The following is a 21,640-nucleotide window of genomic DNA, read 5'->3' as shown; positions in this document are numbered from 1 at the left end:
CTTTTATATTCTTCTAGATCTCCTTCAGACAGTGCTGTGTAAGATGTTTGAGGAAGAATCCCTTTACCACAGGTAGAGAAACTGGCCATAAACACCATTTTATAAACAAGCTCATGCTCTAGAGAAGCTGTTAAAAGTACTTTCCAGGTTAGTGGTTCTCAAAGTGTAGTCCTGAAACCAGAAGTATCACCTTGTTGGGGACTTGTTAGAAATGCAGATTCCTGGTCCTCACCCCAGATTGACTGAAGTAGAAACTCTGGGGGGTGGAACCCAGGAATCTGTGTTTTAACAAACCCTCCAGGTGATTCTGATGCAGCTAAAGTCTGGGAACTACTGCTTTGGGTCTATCCAATTCAATATGATGAGCTGTGGCTGCTGGTGTGAGCTCCGCAACTATTCCTATAAACTGAGGAGCCCCTAGCAGAGAGGGGACTGCAGAGCGAAGCCCAGGTGCACAGAAATAAAAGTTCTAAGCTTTCACTTTCAACTCACTTTTGTAGGCCCATATTATGGGGTGACTCTGTGATAACTTTAAGGAATCTAAATTGCCTAACAATGAGAATCCATGTTTAGGAAGTGAGGCTCTGCCCAGACTCTTAGCATCTTTCCCAAAGGCAAAGATGCAAAGATAATTTTGCCATGTTAGAAAAGTCATCACCAAAGCACCTTAAAGTATCAAGAAAGAAGCACCAGGCAAACAAGTGCTCTCTAAGCTCCAAAGTTGTAAAGTATAGAAGAACGGATAGGGCTGATGATCAGAAACCTCAGGTCAAGGGCAGGTTCTACAGGCACCCTCCCTCTACCCATGCCAGACATTGCTAATGAACATTCTTGCTCAACAAACGTGGACAGCATCTCTGAATCCTTAACTCCAGGCCACCACTGCCAATTGATCAGAACTGGGCCTTGGGAAAAATCTGTTTACTATCTGAGTTTAGGAATTCAGTATTCAAGCTCTACAGAGTTAGTATAGAAACCAGCTGGCACTATGAGAGCGAGGGACAGTGCTATCTTGGGGAAATCATTTAAAATCTTTGAATCTCACTTTCCTTATTTGCAAAAGGTAATACATTTCTCTCAAGGTTGTTCTGAGGATAAATGATATAGGCGAAAGCATCTTGTCCATAGCAAATAAAAGGCTCTTAATAAATGTCTGCTGGATTTGAAACTAGGGTGATGTGAGATGCTCTGGGAAAAATCCTCGCCACCCAAGCTTGTCTGAGGCTAATTCATCCTGGAAAGCCACCCTTAAGTGTTTACACATATGAAAGTGCTTTGGAGTAAGGATTTGACTTGGGAAGTCAAACTGATTTTGAAGGGCGAAGAATGTGTGGTCGCTGGTGTAGGAAATCAGAACCAGGGAGGAATTTATCAGCAGAGACTTCGCTTGAGTCAGAGACAACCTCCCTCCAACAGACAATGCCAGCTCTAACCCCCCTTTGCTGTACTCTATGTCGTCCCTCCCACTCATTTGACTCAATCAACACATCCTATCCAGAAATCTACTTTCAGGAAAACCATTTCTGGAGTCTGGGCAAGTATCTGCCTTCTCATGTTTGAAACTCCACAGAGGGCTCCATAGAGAACATCTCATAAAGTCCATTCCCAGCCCTGTCGGTCAGTGGAAACTGAGGACTTCCCCATTCAAGTGTCCCCATTTGAATGGGGAAGTCCTCATGTGGTTGACTAGACTCCAAGAAAGGCCTTGGATGTGCCCAGTGCTTGCTATGTGTGAACTCATTTAGCTTCAATGTTAACACTCTTTTTTCACAAATGAAGAATCTTAGGCTCAGAGACATTAAAATAGGTGCCCAAGAATTAGGAGCACTGGGATTTGAACAGCTGTGTGCTCTTCACACTCCACTAAACCCCAAACCTGACATGTAGCTGGAATCTACCCCGGCAGGGGCTGCAAGCTTGAAAAGACAGAAATTATGATACAAGCAAATGAAAAAAAACTTCAACCCCATTCCAGCCAGCCATGGACTGGCCTATAACCAGGAGTTAAAGAGTAACTAAGAAGAAATACATCCCAGCATCTGTCAAAATAAAATTTAATGCCTTGTAAATCTCATTTAATTCGTACTTAAAACCGAATCAGTAAATAGATAATATTCTTAATCTTCCACTAAAAGCTTGTACATAATTAATCTTTAGAAGCCAGAGTGACTGATGTCTTTTACATAATTCTGCAACCTCAAAAATAATGGAAAAAAGTCATCTACCAGAATGACTTATAACCAGAGACACCAAAACTCCTTGCTAGGCATTTATTCTGAACTATGAGAGTAGGATTTATATGCTTTAGTCGGAAAGAAACTCAATTAGCATTTATCCAAAGTTAAACCTAGCAGTTTAGACCATAAACTCAGGTAAGATGTTTCTGTTCTTTGGTAAATAGGACATTACAATTAAATTTTCTTTGACATCAAATAATTTCTCTATCAGCAACAGTGAAAATGGTAGCCTTGATGACCTCAAGGATATGAAATAATTTACATCAAACTTTTGGGGGAGGAGAGCCAGTAACTAGGTCGATGAGAGACAAAAAAAGCAAGTACCTGGCCGTTTGCCGGCACAAGTCTGTGTTTCGTGGAGTGCTGGTGCCAGGAGGTATAGCTGGGGCGCCAATCCCACTCACAAGGAGATGACAACAATGTGGCGCTCCGCACCCTGAAAAAGATGGTGTTGTTAAAAATCCATCATGGTCATTCTCAGCATGGTAAGATCTTGGGAAATGCACTTAAGTTCACCTAGTGTACAATTCACCCCTTTATATCATGGCTTTTAGTACATGCACAATTGTATAACCATCACTATAATCCATTTTAAAAGTTTCATTACTTGAAAAAAGAAACCCCGCACCCCTTAGATATTACCTGCCATTTTCCAGTTCTCTTCCCTCATCACATCCCTGTCCTAGGCCAGCGGTCCCCAACCTTTTTGGCACCAGGGACCGGTGCTCCTATGAAAATCTAATGCCTGACGATCTGAGGTGGAGCTGAGGCGATGATAGTGCTGGGGAGCGACTGCAAATACAGATGAAACTCTGATGGCTTCATCTCCTGCTCACCTCCTGCTATGCGTGCGGCCCAGTTCCTAACAGGCCAGGGACTGATACCTGTCCATGGCCCAGGGGTTGGGGACCCCTACCCTAGGCAACCATAAATCTAATTTTGGTCCCTGTAGATTTATCTCTTCTGGAGACTTCATACAAATGAACTCATGCAATATGTGACCTTTTCTGACAGCCTTCTTTCACGTAATATAATGTTTTCAAGTTTCACCTATGCTGTAGCATGTATCAGAACTTCATTCCCTTCTATAGCCAAATAATATTCCACTATATAGATATACGATATGTTACTTATCTCTTCATCAGCTGATGGACATTTGGGTTGTCTCCACTGTTTGGCTATTATGAACTCGCATGCAACCAGTGTTTATGTGGACATAGTTTTCATTTTTCTCAGATCTACTTCTAGAAATGAAATTGCTTCCCCTAACATTTTCAATCTTCAGAAGTTGGAGAAAATGAGTAACCATGTAAAGTTTGGCATCATCAATCCACCTGAAGGTCATCCCAAGAAATAAGATATAAGAATTCACTTTGCAGGTTAAAAACAAATACTCAGCAAGTGGAAAAATATTTAGAGAAAACTTTTTAAATTGTATGCTTTACCATGAGAAAGCATACAATAGAGGAAACATTTTTAACTAAAAGGGAATTCATTTTTCACAGCATTTATAAAACTGGCTCATCTTTATTTTTATATGTGTGAGTTGCCCACAAGTAGAAAAGATGGCAAATACTTTTTATTTACCCTTTATCCTAAGAAAATCCAAGAAATAGCCCCTCTGGACATTTTTATTAATCCTGCATGTGCCTACAGTACAAGGAGACAAGCTCACTTGAGGGCTGGGCCTGGGCCCTAACAGCCTCACACAGGGCAGCCACAGAGAACTCTTCCAGTGGGAGGAAGAATGTGGCCTCTCACCAATTCTGGACATACTCTTCTGTTTGCTAGACAAAGTGATATTGTGGCATGTGTGCAAAACACTCCCTACACAATAAAAGAAAAATAAAAGATAGTGTCAATTTTATTTGTACAGGCAGGAGACACATTTCCCTTCTCCAAGGATCAGCAGGAAATATAGGCACAGGCTAAAGCGAGGCCATCTGGACATCTTACAAAGCAAGCAACAGGATTAGAGCCCAGCCCATACATAGTTTCTATTATTATTTCCAAAGATAAATGGCCAGCAAATCAAGAATGGGCTTGGTTATGCTTTGACCTTAATATGAAAATTTTCTAAAGATATCAGCTCCCAAGAGAGCTTGCTTCTTTTATTAAACCGGCTTGCCTTTTAATTAAATCAGTTTTCTGCATTTCTACGACACTCTGATTTTAATTTTTTTTTATAGTCCCAAGGTTTATGACATGTATAGGAGCTATCAATAACAATAGCTGTTTCTAATGTACACTATTCTTGACTAAAGCTACCTTTCAATTAAGAAAAAACTTGGCAGAAAGAACTCAATGGTACTCTTGGTTTTCAATAGTATTAACGAATACATAAAATTATCGTCAGGTAACATGAGTAAGAGTTGGAAAACTTTACAAAATGTACAAAGAAAATCCATAGGCGGCTCAGTATTTTTGTGTTTGGGTGTCAATTCCTTTTTCATATTTTTTTTCTTCATCTGTGCTTGACTACACTGAAACTAAGTGAATAAGCCTGTACAAAATTTACTGAGCACCTACTATGTACTTATAGTACATAGTGGGATAAATATGCACACGTATAAATCCTCCAATCTGTACTTCAATGAACTTGCAACATTCATTCAGTTGGTTGGTAGCCGGTGGTTTGGGCCTATCACATGACTTTACAGTTTGCAGAGCAGAATGCCAAGCATCATCACTCTGTTTACAGACAGCAAGAAAAAAGTACTAAAAGGAGGAGGGGGCTGGTGGTGAATGAATTCCATGACCTGACTTCCAATTATACTTTAAAACATTAAAGCAGCTTCTTCAATACTATGCAGTATTACAAGTACAGCAGGTCCTTGAATCACATCGTTTCTTTCAACGTCATTTTGTTATAACATTGATAAGAAAAAAAAAAATCAATCCCCAGCCAGGGTTACTGTTGTAGAGTTTGCACATCCTTACCACGCCTATGTGGCTTTTTCTGGACTCTGGTTTCCTCCCATTTCCTCATACATCCCACAGATGTGCAACATGAGGTGAACTGGCATGTCTACACTGTCCCAGTATGAGTGAGTGTGGGCGTCTGTGAGTGCACCCTGCAATGGAAGGGCGTCCTGCCCAGGGTAGGTCCCACTTTGGGCCCTGAGCTACAGGGAGAGGCTCCACCACCCGTGCCCCTGCACTGGAATCAGCAGGTTGGAAAATAATTATCTTGTTTTTCAAAATCTTTCTTTAATGTATGTACAGCTCAGATTTATTTCAATGTTTAACATGAGAACTATTTAATATTAGAAGTGTTTTGAGTCTTTATTTAGAAGTTTGGTTATATGTTTTTGCAACCAGAAATATGCCTTAGACTTAACTCTTGTTTATATCAGTTAGACTATCATAAAATTGGTTTCATTATACGTCATTTCACTTAAAGCTGCAGTTTTCAAAAATTTATCGAAGACGTTAAATGAGGACTTACAGTACATTGTAGTGATTGGAATACTTCTTGAAAAGAATGACAGGGACACAATTCTTGTAAGAGATATTGGCCTCACTATTTAGTCCACTAGCCCGAAAGAAATCTCTGGGCAGAATATTCATGGGCAGGATTTCCCTCTGCAGAAGCATAGCCAACCACCTAACTTCTTACCACTGAGGTTTCTACCATTGAGATAGATCTCTTACAACTGCAGGGAGGGAAGGTATTGGACTAAAAGTCCTTAGAAAGATCAGAAAGTTCAAGGTCAAGAGAAAGCAAGTAAGCTATGATGGAAAGCACTTCTCTAGATGCTTGCTCTTCAAAGTACGGTTCACAGACAGAAACATCAGCATCATCTGGACCACCTCTTGGGCATCAGCTGAGCTGACAGCATCACCCGGAAGCTTATTAAAATGCGCTCTCAGACCACACTATAACTATGAAAGCAGAATTTTAACAGTGATTCATATGCACATTAAAATTTGAGAACTAAGACATCAAGGTGCCTCCAATTTAGATTAATAAAAATTAATCAGAAGATAACCCCCTCCTAGCATACCCAAAAAGGAGTGTTTACTACAAACTTAGTAAATGATATTAGTACATCCAAAGGAAGGCTGTGTCAGGTGACAAGGGAGTCACAAACAAAAAAAAAAAGAGGGTCAGCAAAACCATGCTTTGTCCATGTGTACTCAAAGTATTACAGTTACAAGGAAGACTTTGTTCTGTGACACGGTGCTACTTCATCAGGCTTAAAAGAATGTGCTCTTTAAAAATAGAGACAGCAACAATTCACCTTCCCTTACTAAGGGATCATGCTGGAATGAATAACTTGACTTCCGTTTGGCTTGACTCAGGGAAATGAAGTGAAGCAGAGATGGTTCTATTTAGGGTCCTTACTCCTTCCAGTTGTTGGACAAAGTTATCTCCAAAAAGAAATGAATAATTTGGCAATCAATTCGCACATCTGAATCATGTGAGTTTGTTCATCACGAATCCCTTAATGAATGACCCCGAGCCAGAAACTAAGAATATCCAGCTGTGGTCTGAGGGCTGAGCCCCAAGTCACAACTCAAATAAGGCTGAGTTTCCCACTTGTAAAATTCGAAGACTAAACAGGAATTAAGGAATGGTAAATATACGGACCATATGTTGCAGCTCCCCAATTCTCCAATTATATATCCAGAACAAACATCCCTCATCAATCACGATATTCCTTTCCTGCTAAGCCCAGAGTTGGCCTTGGGGTCCTCCTTAACTTGACACACCCATCAACTGGCTTTGGTGTGCCATATGAAACCTGTTTACTATCCCTGACAAAAGGTTCATGAGCTCTACACTTTCATCATTCTAGGGCAAAGGTACAGGTTACAGCATCTTCAATTTCTAGGGGATAGACTCACGATTTGGTCATTACAACATTTTCCATTACCCCAATAAAGAATATTAACCCACATGGACTCTAGTTCTAGAGTCACCATATGCCCCTTGCCCCTTTCACACATATAAACACTTTCTTTTACTTTTCAAGAGAACAGTAAAAAAAAAAAAAAAAAAAAAAATTAATAATAATAATAATAGCAGCAATAAAGCTATCTCAGGATTCCATTCTAAAGCATCTAAAATTTCCAAAAGAAATATCTCATTTATTTCTAATATGAACTACCCTTCACAGATGGGAAGAAGACCTACCAAAATCACATCTCACTAGTGGCACTACTGACATTTTGGGCCAGATAATTCTTTGTTGTGCGGGACTGCCCTGTCCAGTGTAAGATGCCGGGCAGCATCTCTAGCTTCTACCCACTATATACCAGTAGCAACATACCCCTACCCTTGTAATGAAAATGTTCCCAGACATTGCCAAATGTCCCCTGGGGGGCAAATCCCTCCAACCCACTCCTGCCCTCTCTCTGCCCCAATTGAGAACTACTAACCTAAATAATTATTATGATTCTCTTAAGGAGATGAGACTATGAGTGACTTCCTGCCCCCTTATTTTTCTATATTTTCTAAATCTTCCATAAAGTAAACTGCTTATATGATTAAAAAAATAAGCTAGTGAGACTTTCTACTTTTTAAAAAGAAATATTAGCTACGTAGATACCTTGAGTTGATCCTTGAATGAGTGCCAATGTGTGGTTCGTTCCGTTTAAAAATTAAATTCAGTCCCTAAAAATAATATCTACCACACAGGCACCTTAAATTAAGCTTCTCCTCAATTTGTAAAAGACATAAAAGAGGGACTTCAGAGAAAAAAATTCAGGATTGAGGACTCCAACCACTCAGAAAAGAATGTCTAAACCCTTCTTCAATGGGGTAAATCAGTGGAATGAGGCTTTAGAAAAAGATGTGAAGCAAAACTGTTTAAAGTATTTACCTGAAACAGTCTACACATATGCTTTAGTCAGAAAAATATCCACTTGCATTGTAGAAAAAAAATAAGGCACATTTACTATATCTTTAAGAATCGCTACATTGCTAGACCATATTAAAATATTTCACAATTAAAATCTCTGGATGTAAAAATCAGCTCTAGATTTCATCTTCTTGGCTGCTAGACCAGGAATTTTCTTTGAGTAATATTACCATTAATTTCATTACTGAATTTTTAAATCAGTATGAAAATGCCATATCCTCCCAAATTCTCAATGAAGAACTCATCATTTACTGCCCTTGTGTAGAGATGACCCTTTTCTCCATCTAGGCCCCCAAACACCCACCGAGCATCTTCTGGCCTCCTCTGCTTACCCGGGGTGCTGCCAAAGGTTCACATGTCTTCTGCTCTCAGGTAGAAGTTCTCTTTTGTTGAGAGGGGTGATACCAACGGCTGCTTCCAGAATAGCCATGTATTTCTTGTATCTCATCTTGTCTCTCTCTTTCTCTCTCTCTCTCTTTCAGTACAAGGTCATGCAAATTTCGGCCACTGTTCAGATGAAGCAACTGAAGTAATCTACAATAGTGGAAGCTGGAAGCTGCTGTGCTTTTAGATGCTCTGTGAATCCCTAGCCAGAGCTATTAAACTCTAGGTTGGGGGTAAGGGTGGGGGCCAGGCTGAGGCCAAACCACAAATAAAGAAAAAAGCCTCCTTCAGATTTTCCAGCAACGTCAGTATTACATAAGGGTTAAGAATTTTGAATAAAGCACTAATGAAAATGATTTGCAGGATGACAGTGGTTCTAAACACAGCAATCTAAGGTACACTCCCCAATTAATCCGCACATAAATCTTTGAGGCCGATAATCCTTCAAGTACTAATGGCGCAGGAGGTGATTTATTTCAAGGTCTGAAAATAATTGGTCCAAAAAGCCTGTATGCCTCTGGATGAACTAAAATCAGAAGCAGATTTTCTCCTTCTACAAAAATCTCTCTCTAAAGGCTGCACTTTGACAAATGAACGAGGTTCCAGTTGTCATCTTACAGCAATGCATTTTTAAATGCTATAAACCCTTTGCTTGAGGCAATAACAAAGATTAATTGAGAACCAATTCTGTTTGGGGGTTTTTTTTTTTTTAATGTTGTTTTAAATACCTCTAGAACCCAACACGAGTGACCTCTGCTAGCATGAAAATACACTGCGAAGACGTTCAGAATCTACCTCCTCCCTTTTTTTAAGTGTTCCTCGCCTCAGTTTTGAGGACCTTTCTTGCCCTCTTTCCATGAAGTAAAGGTGGATAGTCCATCATAGTGGCCCACCTGACGGGTCATGGTACACATGACCTAGAATGGGTTGACCAGTCTTCCCTGGGACAAAAATACAAGAGAAATACTCTCTTATTGGAGTTGCTAACCAGGGCTGACAGAAGTTAGGGCGGTTGGCAGTCATAGTTCATACCATATAGAGAGGGTTCATCACTAGTAGTTGAGAAAAACTAGTACCAACGAAAATGTGATGACATCATTTGAGTTTCTGGGCCCAGATATGCCTAAAGGCCACTGTCATCCCAGGAGATCCCAGGTACACTTTTATTAAAGCTAATAAATTAACTTTTGTGAAATTTAGTTTTAGTTGAGTTTCTGTCACTCTGAAGGAGTTCTGACTTATATACCTCCCTGACCATCTTCTTCAAGCAATTCTTTTTCTATTTAATATGCTATAGCAGTTGTGCTGTTCCTTGCCTAAATTCATTCATATATAAAGAGTACGTAAAATAGGAGAAGGCGTCATTATATAATAATTCTGATTAACCTAGATATCCACAGTGAGTGTACCAAATGCTTCCCCAACTCCCAAAATCTTGAACCTTCTTCTATAGATTCTCTCTTTCCTCAATCTCAAGTTTCTTTTTCTTTTCATTTTTTTCTTTTTTAATCTGAATGACTTAAATCAGTGGTTTCTGAAGTGCAGAGCACACAAACAATCTTTGAAGTATGGGAAGAAAATATAAAACCATCTATTTCCTTTTGTTCTCTCATCTATTACAAATTTAGTTTGAGCATTTATAAATATTCATGTTTATTTTGAGAATATATTTCAAATTACATTAAGTTGTATCATTTACAAATTAATATACTCATATATAGTATAAGGTATGCTTAAAAGTAGGAGTGTGTTAGCAAAAAAGCTTGAAACTCAGTAGCTTAACCCTTTAACTGCTCCCTAAGCCACAATTTCTCCATTCATAAGATGAAAAGCCCAAACAGATGAATGCTAAGTTGTCTTCCAACAACAACAAAAGACTACCAGCTCCCACTTCACTTGGCCTGGTTATACAAATAATCTGACGACAATAAATGGTGAAAACAAGGGATAAACCATTTGGACTTGGAATATTTCATTTCCATAGTATTCATGAATATTACTACCATTGGTTGTTCTGCAAACAATTAGTACCAGTTAGTCACAGGAATTCTTTTATGGGCTGAACTTGGTTGGCTACAGCTGCCACCACTGAAAAAAGGTCCAATACAGCCCTCATTTAATCATACAGGAAGATGTAATTATACTTACACAACAGTCTTTGTTATAACAAATAATATTTCTAATGACGCGTGATAAAAACTACTATACAACCCTCTGAAATAAGAAATGAAACCTGAGCTAAAAAAAATACATCCAGTTAAACTTGTTACTCATTTGGAAGCTGTTTTACTACAGTGAAAGTGACATAGTACTTTATAAATGGCATGTTTTAAAGTTCCATTTCTATAGGAATTTTTGATACATTTAACACACACTCTTACAAAATGATTGCTATCTATGATGAGCTCATGCAAAATTAAAAATTGGGTCTTTTACTAGGAAAAGTCGTCTGCCTTAGCAAATATTTAGAAAGAATTTGTTTTTCTTCCATAAACGGTTGTTCATTTATGTATTCATTTCTTAAAATTTGTCTTCTTTGTGTGAACTCTCTCATAAGAGTACATAAGGAAAATAACAATAAAAAAAGTCAAAATACCCTATTTAGATATATAATTATATGGAATTTTCTTTATAACTCTAGAAATTCTTCAGAAATATGCATTTATTTGGTTAATTCCCTTAGAGTTCTAGAAATTCTTCACAACTGCAACTGATTAAAAGCTATCTATTTAAAAAAAAATTTAATATACATGATCCAAAATATCTTCTAAGTTAGGACGCGTCAAGATATGTTTCTGAATGATTAAAATTGAGCGTAACAGTTCACGGACCAGACTGACATTCCCCTTGAACTGATTATTTCTACTAATTTCTTTTGGAGGAAAACAGTGAGCATTCTTCTTCACTGGGTATTTTAACTGTTACTGTGCTTTACAAGTATAAAAATGGAAACGAATGCCACAAACAGGCTGTTTTATAGGGTGTGGTCTGCTTTTCAGGGAGCTGAAAAAAGCCTTACTAAAAGTAGAAGAGTCAGGGAAACAGCTATTTTTTTTTATAGCTCTACTACAAATAAACCAGATGGCTGTGTGCAAGTCATTTCACTGTCCCCACCCTTAACATCTTCATGTATAATATGTAATATGTATTTTCATATTTGTTCCGCAGGTGAACCACCAGAAGACTATAAGAAAAACAGGCCACATGATATAAAAGTTATTAAAGAATTCGAGATTAGTTGTGGGTCTTCTAGACTCAACCCCTCAGCCCAAACCAGCCCTCTCTCCTCACAGTTGTCCTCAGAATGCACTCACTACAGTGGTTAAATGATTCCCTTCAACTAGATATGCACCAAATCTGTCATTCCAATCCTGTTGTCCCACCTAACCTAATAGATATCTGAAATAACCCACTGCCCAGCCCCAGCAGCAGCCATCTCCTGCCTTTTCCTGTTTCTTGTATCTTCCTCCTGGTTTGTCCTGGCATGTGACCTTGCTCCTCTGGTGCCCAATCATACCAACACATGACACAGGGAAAGATAGCTGTGGTTAAATAGGAATCCCACCTCTGCTATTTAACACCTTGTGACCTTGAACAAGTTACTTGACCCTTCTGAACCTATTTCATCATCTGTACAACTGGAATAAGACCACAACACAGGGGTGGTTTTAATAATAAATAAATGAAATGATGTACATGCATTCAATGTGTATCATCTTCTCCCTACTTCCCCTCCTCCCACCTCTCCCAACTGTCCTTCTTTTTCCATTTCCAGTACCTCTTTAAGAATCCTTTCTCAATTTTCACTTCTCTGCAGGTAAGAACAAGGTGCACTTACAAACTTCGACCCTGCCCTGCAGCTACAACTTCCTTCAACACACAGTGAAAAAAACAGAGAAGTCCAAGTCTGAGTGGTTTTGTGGGAAAAACAGAGACTGAAAATCAGGCTGGCTGAATGATACAGGGACCCAGGGGCTGGAGTGAGAGACGGAAACCCTTAAAAAGAGAACATAGGATCTTGGGGCCCAGCTTAGGTGGTACCCACCAACGGAGGAGGTTCTCTCTTACAGTTTTCCCAGATTTCTAACCTCTGCTACTAAGTAATTAAAATCACTTCACTGACTGCCTCTCTCAAATAACTTGCACAATAATTCATGGACTCTTTAAGTACCCTCATTCCTAAGAAATAAAAAAACTTTCAAAATCCACTCCTTATTACTATTGGTAGAAATAGTGTTCATGTTACATTTCTACTGTGAACCTAGAGCTGTAGGATTCTGGCAGGTCTCTTGCGTGAGAGCAGATGAGCGAGAGGCATTACATAGAACTTAGGATATTGACAGGAGCTGGTTTATGTCAAGAAGGGTTTGGCTATTCGTGGAGTTTGAGGGATATCTGCAGTCACCTCTGCTCTGCAACTTTAGGAAAAGGACAGAGTCTCTGGAACTTGGTAGAGACTCTACCAGGTCTGAAGTTGAGATATAGCAGTCAGCTGCCAGCAGCTGGAGACAGTAGTTCACTTAATCCCACATTCCACCTGCTGACACCTGCTCCCACTCCCTAGCATTAACTGGGGTGCCACACTACCAGAGGGATTGAAGCTCCACCACTAATTAGCGGCATGACCTTAGACAAGTCACTTAATCGCTTTGCTTCAGTTTCTTCATCTATAAAGTGGGGTTAATAATAGCTCTGACCTTTTAGGGTTGTTTTAAAAACTAAATCAGTTATAACATGTAAAGTACTTAGCACATGTGATGGCCAGCATATAATATATATCATATAAATTGAGTGTATATTATTTTCTTTTCCTTGTTAACTAGCTACAGCTTCATTCTTTCCACAAAGCTCTCTCTGGTTGAACCCCCTGATAGTATATTTTGATATCTGTTACCATCATTTAGTTATTTTCATACTTTATAAACTCTAGTAAAAAGAAATAGTAAATTTTTATTTGATGAGTCAGCCCACTATTCCCTAAACATATTTTTCATGAGCAGTTTAGCCACCAGATACATTCGAAATAGCAAAAACACTTCCCTCTGCCTATGATTCAATGTATCACAGTTAAAGAGAAAGGTAAAGAAAATTTCTTGTTAGTCTCAATAAATTTTGATTGACTTCAAAAAATCATGTTTTTACTGGTCTAAATGGTAGGTATGATGTCATATTTATCTTTGTATCTCCAGCATGTCTCCTTGCTCAGGAACTACCATAAGACAAATACCCAATAATACCAGGGTTTACTTCCTAATTAAGAAGCAACAGTGTTTTTTGTACAGCAAAGGAAACCATCAGCAAAACAAAAAGACAACCGACTGGGAGAAGATATTCACTAATGATACATCTGATAAGGAGTTAATATCCAAATTTATAAAGAACTTATACAATTCAACAACAAAAAAACAGTCCAATTAAAAAATGGGCAGAAGACCTGAACAGAGACTTCTCCAAAGAGGAAATACAGATGGCTAACAGACATATGAAAAGATGCTCAAGGTCGCTAATCATCAAAGAAATGCAAATTAAAACCACAATGAGATATCACCTCACACCTGTCAGAATGGCTATCGTCAATAAATCTAAAAACAGCAAGTGTTGGCGAAGATGCGGAGAAAAGGGAACTCTCATACATTGTTGATGGGATTGCAAATTGGTACAGCTGCTAAGGAAAACAGTATGGAGGGTCCTCAAAAAATTAAAAATGGATATATCCTTTGACCCAGCAATTGCACTTCTGGGTATTTAACCAAAGAAAAACAACCAAAACAATAATTCATAAAGATCTATGCACTCCAATATTCATAGCAGCACAATTTACAATAAATAGCCAAGATATGGAAGCAACCTAAATGCCCATCAATAGACGATTGGATAAAGAAATTATGGTTCATATGTACAATGGAATATTACTCGGCCATTAAAAAAAAATGAAATCCTAACATTTGCAATGACATGGATGGAGCTAGAGGTTATTATGCTGAGTGAAATAAGTTAGACAGAGAAAGACAGATACCATATGATTTCACTTATATGCGGTATCTAAGAAACAAAAAGAATAAACTAATCAAAAATAGACTCACAAATATAGTGGACAATTTGGTGACAGATAGAAGGGAGGGAGGTTGGGAGGCTGGGAGAATGGGGTGAAGGGTTAAACAATAACAAATCAGTAGTTGATAGTTGGGCATAGGGAGCATAGCAGAGGGAATGCAGTTAGCATTAATATGATGGCTAAGTGGAGGGCGAGGAGAGGGAAGGAGCAATTGGGGGGATCGTTTTATGAACATTATAGATGTCTAACCAATGTACTGTATACTTGTATACTTGAAACTAATTCAAATTAATAAATTTACTTAAAAAAAAAGAATTCACAAACTGAAAAGAAAAAGAAGCAACAGTATATAATGGTTAAGACCTTATACTCTAGAAGCAGACTGCCTACGTTTGAACCCCAGCTTTACATTTAGTTAGCTGTGTGACCTAGGTGAGTCTTTTTACCTCTCCAGGGCCTCTATGTTCTCATCTAAAAAATAGGATAATAATAGCACCTACTAGTTAAGGTTATATGAGAATTAAATTCAATGAATATATGCAATATTATAGGTCAATATCTATTGGCCCTGGTTATTATGAACTGAATGTTTGTGTGTCCCCAGAAATTCAGGTCAAAGCCCTAACCCCCAGTGTGATGGTATTTGGTAGGTAATTAGGCTTAGATTAGATCAGGAGAGCAGGACCCTCATGATGGAATAAGGGTTCTCAAAAGAGGAAGAGAGAGATTTCGCTCTCTCTCCACGGGCATGTACCTAAGAAAGGCCATGGAGGCACACTGAGAAGGCAGCCTTGTGCAAGCCAGGAAGTGGGCCCTCACCAAGAACTGATCATGCCAGCACCTTGATCTCGAATTTCCAGCCACCAGAACCGTGAGAAATAAATGTCTGTTGTTTAAGCCACACAGCCTATGATATTTTGTTATGGAGCCTGAGCAGTCTAATGTCCTAGATCCAGCTCAGACAGGTCTTTCAGCTCACTGGGTGCCACTTCCTCAAACAATCCTAGGTTCCTCAACCCCAGTTTTCCATGCTTTCAAGTGAACTACAAAGTATTCATTTAGATCTCCTCACGGTACTACGGTACTACCCTTTGGTACCTCAAGTGCTGGTAATCTTTGATCCACCTATCTAGCTAGCCCCATCTGGAGGAGTCCCGGTATGGCTCCCTGCCTGACCGGTCCCCTCTAGCCTCCAAAAGATAACTATCGATATTTGGACTCTCCATTTCTCCCTGTTCCAGCTCCCCTTGCATCTGCTGCTGGACCCGACTTGTGTCATTTCTAGCTCTAATTATATATCTGTGTTTACCTGTTTACCATTTGTCTTCCCCTCTAGACTATAAGTTCTGTTCTGAATGCAGAGACCTATTTTGCTGATATTATATCCATTTTCTGTTGAGTTTTCTAGTCCAACTTAACACTCATTCATTCATTCACTTCTTGTACAACCACCGAGCTGCTCCCATCAAACATTCTAATTGACACTGAACATACAAATAATACCAAACCATTCCTGCCCCAGTCGAGTGGAGCAACAAGTAACTGTAGCCCAGCATGCTGTCATAGAGATGTGAGTGACCATGGCACAGAGACAAGACAAAGGAGAGAGTGCAATTCTGTTCGAGGATCTTAGCCTGGGAAAGCCTTCATAGAGAAAGTACTTGACTTAGGTCTTAATAATACGAGTGGACGTTCCTTAGGCTGACAAAAGGATATGAGGCATTAAGGCAGAGAGAAAGTATCACAAAGAGCCAAAAAAAGCAAAACAGCCAATATTGTTCTCAGACCAGTAAGCAGAAGAAACTAGAGAGCACAGCCCTCAGTGCGCCTATGAGCCCAGGGCGGGAGGGAAGCAGGGATGCCTTCTGACATTAAGCTCTGCAGAGCTAGGCTTTGGTAGATGCCATTCCCCATGCTAATGAACCCTTCCCCTTCCCTAGATGTCATCAAACCATTATTTAGTGAGCATGTCCAGTGTGCCGGCCACTGACGTAAGCGTTCTACATGCATTATCTTATTTAGTTCTCACAAAAACCTTAAGAAATGGATGTATATTCTTTCTCTTTTCAGATGAACAAGCTCAGGCATCAAGTGACTAAGTTACTTGCCTGGGGCCACACAGGTAATAAGTAGTGATGGTGTGATTCCTACCCAGGGTACAAAATTCAGCCCTCTGACACCCATTAAGCCTCAGTAAGTGCCCTGGGGCCCTTGGTGTGTCCCCATCACAATGAAATGTAATTGCCTCTTTACTTATTTGTCTCCCTGTAGAACTGTGGGTCTCATGAGGACAGAGACTTTGCTCTGCTCACCTCTGTATCCCTAGAACCTGGCACAATGCCTGGCAGGGTATAATACGGCATCAACTGCACATGTTAAGAATGAAAGAATGCATGAATAAACAGGGCTTTGAACTCTGCCAGTGTGTACTCTCGCCCTTCTTCTCTGTCCCTGTGGTAAAGGAATACCACTTATTATCCTAAAACCAAGATCTGATTGCAAAACCAAAGTTCACTTTGGCCTTGTCCCGCTTTGGTCAGAGGGAGATAAGTTCCTGTAGCACCAGCCTCAGAAGATGCAGACAGACCCCTTCCCCAAGTGCAGGGATGTCTGCCACCACCCTTGCATTCCACCCTCATCCCCACATGTGCACAAAAGAGTTAACATTCTTTGAAAGGCCTTCTTACAAGGTTGGTCCTTGGCTGGAATCTGGGAACTTGAATTTGGGGAAGGTTCTTGCCATTCATTCCCAGGACAGGAGTGGCTCACTGTCCCTAAACTGTTTGCACAAACAATGTAGTTTATACTAACCATCTGCTTTCCTTTGGAAAACCTGAACCTTTTGGTGTATGCTGTGCTGAGGATGCCAATGTAGTAAGTTCCCAGAATGAACCACGGCACTGAGTCTTTAACTTCTCGGTTGCCAATATTTTACACATGTTGTCACAACTTGTTCCTGTTGGAATTAAGCATAGCGTATGGGACTCCACTGGGAGAGAGTGCTGGAAGCTTGTTCCTGGTTTCCTTGGACTTCGCTCAGTGTGCCCTTTCCCTTTGCTGACTTTGCTTTGCATCCTTTCACTCTTAATAATCACAGTGGTGAGTACAACTATATGCTAAGTCCTACTGGTCCTCCTAGAGAATCATCAAAATGGGGTGGTTTCAGGGTTCTTGAAACACTGTCTTCTCCACAGAAGCAAGATTGTAAAATACTTCCTGTCCAGTTCTATCCACTAATCAAAGGAATCACACACCCAGGGCCTGCAGTGGCCAGGTAGACATGGAAAAGTGTGCATCTGGCTGGGTGGGATTGGGGACAACAGGCGAGTCTAAAGTAGGCAGCTGCTCCTCAGCTCCTGACCATACCAGCAAGTTCCAGGCAGAGTTGGGCAGTTACAACCACCGATATTAAAATCCTTTCCCTCTGCTAACAACAGATGCCCCCAAACAATAACACAGAACACCCTGAGGCTGGCTTTGATCTTTTTTCGAAACCTTACATATTCGGATATAATGAAGATTCCTTTAAAGTAAATTATACAATAAAATTAGGGGATATTTGTCTCAATTTTGTGAAACCAGCAGGTGGAAAACAGCTCGGTTTCAGAGGACCCATCAGCAGTGGGCTGCTGCCCTCTTGGATTTCTTTTCTGTAGCAAACCTGACCTTCATAACATGGATTGTCAGCATCCACTGTCAAAATCGGCTTATACCAAATTATGCTAAGGAGACTAGACACACGGTAGCACAGATATTAAAGCTATTAAGCTGAGCAGGCAAATGCAGAAAAGGAGTAAAACTAAAACTTGACAGCTGCTACTTGTACAAAGGACTCTTGGCTTTTGGTTTACAAATCTCACCTTGATTCTATGTTGGTGATAATTAGTGGTGACAGGAAAGAGAGGGGAGAGTGGTCAATTATGAAAACATACATCCATATAACTTGTACATGATTTTTTTTTTTAATTTTATTATTCTTATTTTTTTAGGCAAAGCAACCTTTAGTTTATCTTACAGATTACAAGGAACTTGTCAGCTTACAATCTCTTATTTTTTATTTTTTACGCCTATAGCACCTGGTCTTCCTAGGTGGTCTCCCATCCAAGTACTAACCAGGCCTGACCCTGCTTAGCTTCTGATATCAGATGAGATCGGGCTTGTTCAGGGTGGCATGGCTGTAGACTGCACATGATTTTTCATAGCAGCATTATTCTTAATAGCCAAAATGTAGAAACAACCCAAATATCCATCAACAGATGAATGGATAAAATGTGGTATACACATACAATGGAATATTATTTGGCAATAAAAATAATAAAGCATTGATACCTGCTACAATATAAATCTTGAAAACATTATGCTAGGTGAAAGAAGCCAGACTTACAGGACTATATATTGTATAACTCCATTTATATGAAATGCCCAGAATGGGCAAATCTATAGACAGAAAGTAGATTAGTGGTTGCTTGGGGATGAGGGAGTGCGTAGGAGATTAGAAACTGCTAGCTAAAGGGGAGAAGGGGTTCATGAGGAGTGGTGCTTTTTTTAGGGCAATAAAAAGTCCTAAAATTGATTGTAGTAATGGTTTCGCACTGTGAATATACTCAAAACCAATGAATTGTACATGTTAAATAGGTAAATTGTCTGATGTATTAATTACATCTCAATACAATTGCTTTTTTAAAAATGGCCTAAAGGTAGAAGAGAATTAAAAACATACTGTTAACAAAAAAGTGTTAGGTCCCACAAAGGTGTGACTTTTCCTGTCTCCTTTGCATTGTAAATTTTTCCCAAATGAAGATAAGAGATAGCTTTTTATTATCATTTGACAATTTACAAGTACTTTTACAAATAAGGTCCTTTTGAGTCCTTACTATAATCTTAGAAAGGGATAATTATTCCTCTAATTTTATATTTCCAGGATGCGGCACCTCCGAGTTTATGAGGTTTACTCCTAGGAGCTCAATCAGCTGGTCAGGGTAGATGTCAGTTCTTCCACACTTAAATCCTGTGCCCATCTTGGGGTGCTATGTAGATATTGTCAGGTCAGGTGGATATGCAGAGGTGGCATTGGCTGACAGATCTCAACAAGGAGAATGCCCGTGACTTGATTTTCCTGAGAGTTGGCCCAGCTACACTAATGCTACATTCAAGCCAAGTACAATCTTAAATGGTTACTCATTAGAGGATTTGTGGTTCCATGGAAAGAATTCTTTGCTCTTTTGGAATTTATTTCAGTTTGGGTTCATCTTTTTATTTGCCTCAGGACCTAGTAGCACATGTGGTACCTGATGTTCCAAAAGAAATCAATGAATACATAGATTCTAGAAGTGAAGGGGAGTTAGCAGGCAAAAATTTCTTATTCTACATGGAACAACCATAGAAAGAACCCTGGTCTAGAGTAGGAAGACCCAGGTTGGCTTCAGTTTTCTCATTTGTAAAATGGAGAAAAAAAAGAAATACCTCTCTCAACATTATTGTAAAGATTTAAAGAGAATATGTCTGAAAATACTTGATTCACACACTAAACAAATGTTTGTTGATACTAAATCAGATAGCCCAACACCTTGATCTCTCCTATGGAGACCAGTGGGTTCTTCTGGGCGTTCGGAATTCCAAACCTCAGATCTCGAGAATGATGATCAATATCAAAAGGTGTTGATTAGATTTTCCAAACCTGAACCAATGACTACCTAATAATAAAGAACTCATGATTAACTTTATTTCATGTTTAATTTAAAATTGTATTCTCTTGTACCTTCAGATTAATTTTTCAATATCTTAGTGTGCATGTGTATATATGTTTATTCTACCGACTCCTAAATCTAACTATATATCAGAATCACTTCAAGGTGTGATTAAATCTATAGATTCCAATGAAAGAGATTCTCACTCAATAGGTTTGAAGTAGTTGGGAGTCTCCATTTTTACCAAACTCTCCAAGTGATTCTCCAAGCATCACTCAAACGCTGGTAAAACCATTCACTGGACACTTTCTAATTTTTTCTCATGTGTGGACCACAAATAGCATTTGTTCACCAAATAAAAAACTGAACTGTATTGCAATTTCAGAAGAGAACATAGTGGAGAAGGGGGAACTTTTTCTCTTTTGCCTTACTAAAATTAAAGGAAATAACAATCTGAAATTCTGTGAATGCAAGAATCTCTTGAAGTGGGAGAACTTTCTGCCAAATCTTGCCCATTTGAATGATCCTCATTCATCTTTTCAAAGAGATTTTTCCAAGTTGTAAGTTCCTCCCTACAAGCTGATAGCCTCATTCTGATGAAAGTCAATACAAGAAAAGTCAAGGGTCTTAGAGAAAAAGGAATTTGGAAAGAATTTGAAGAATCTGCCACTATCTGGCTATTTATTAACTCTTCCCAATATCCCTGATTGCTTATATATTCTGAACTATATTCTTGATCTATAACAATGACTTCCTTAGGTCATGAATGAAACCATTTTTATTCATCAATTCACATTATGTTCTCACCAAAACACATGTCCCGTAGCCAGAAGCTGGACAATTTTCAGCAGGTGCAAGCAGATGATGTTCATTACAATGTTTTCCTAAATTATACAAATACTTTAACAACTAGAAACGTCATTGGACTATTAGACTCATTTAACATTAAAGCAGAAACAAATAATCTGGAGTATTTTAGAAAAATTTTTCAAATCTTTCTGAGGTTTTTCTGTGACTTCCTCCTATATATAACAAGCAATAACTTTTTTCTTTTTTTTTTTAACAACTTTGTTCTTAAGATTTATTCCAACTACCTTTGAAAATGAGTTCGAGTCAATAAAAAAAAAAACAAAAAACTAAACCCAATATAAACAGAACATCTAAAATAAAGCCAGTTAAAAGAAGCATAGAGCTTTTATCAGGTATCTCCGCTTCGGGCTCTCTGAGTCCTGGATAGCTCCCTTTCTTTTCAGCCAAATCAAAAAGGAAACCCTCACGGGTTAGGTTTATTCTCTATTAAAAGAAAGCACATGCACTCTAAGAACCTGGAACTAGAGTGCCTTGTCCACACGGCCAGAGACCAAGGCATTTCCAAATGTTTGTTCATATTCTGCAAACAGGATTTTACTT

At 39.1% G+C, this 21,640-nt stretch overlaps 1 protein-coding gene and 1 pseudogene across 3 annotated transcripts in view; both read right to left on the bottom strand.

Moving 5' to 3' along the window:
• The window catches only part of TJP2 (tight junction protein 2), a 102,077-nt gene that overhangs the window by 78,361 nt on the left and 2,076 nt on the right, over positions 1-21,640 (bottom strand). For 2 of the 3 annotated variants that reach the window (XM_039836272.1, XM_039836187.1), the window contains exon 2: positions 2,562-2,673. The exons of the other annotated variant lie outside the window; for it this stretch is intronic. The gene's annotated coding sequence lies outside the window, so the exon portion shown is untranslated. The remainder of the gene's footprint in view (positions 1-2,561; positions 2,674-21,640) is intronic. 3 annotated transcript variants of the gene reach the window in all.
• On the bottom strand, positions 18,608-18,726 carry LOC120591439 (uncharacterized; annotated as a pseudogene).

The sequence above is a fragment of the Pteropus medius genome, unplaced genomic scaffold, assembly GCF_902729225.1.
Source record: "Pteropus medius unplaced genomic scaffold, Ma_sr-lr_union100, whole genome shotgun sequence".
Taxonomy (NCBI): domain Eukaryota; kingdom Metazoa; phylum Chordata; class Mammalia; order Chiroptera; family Pteropodidae; genus Pteropus; species Pteropus medius.
This window is presented reverse-complemented; position numbering and strand designations above follow the sequence as displayed.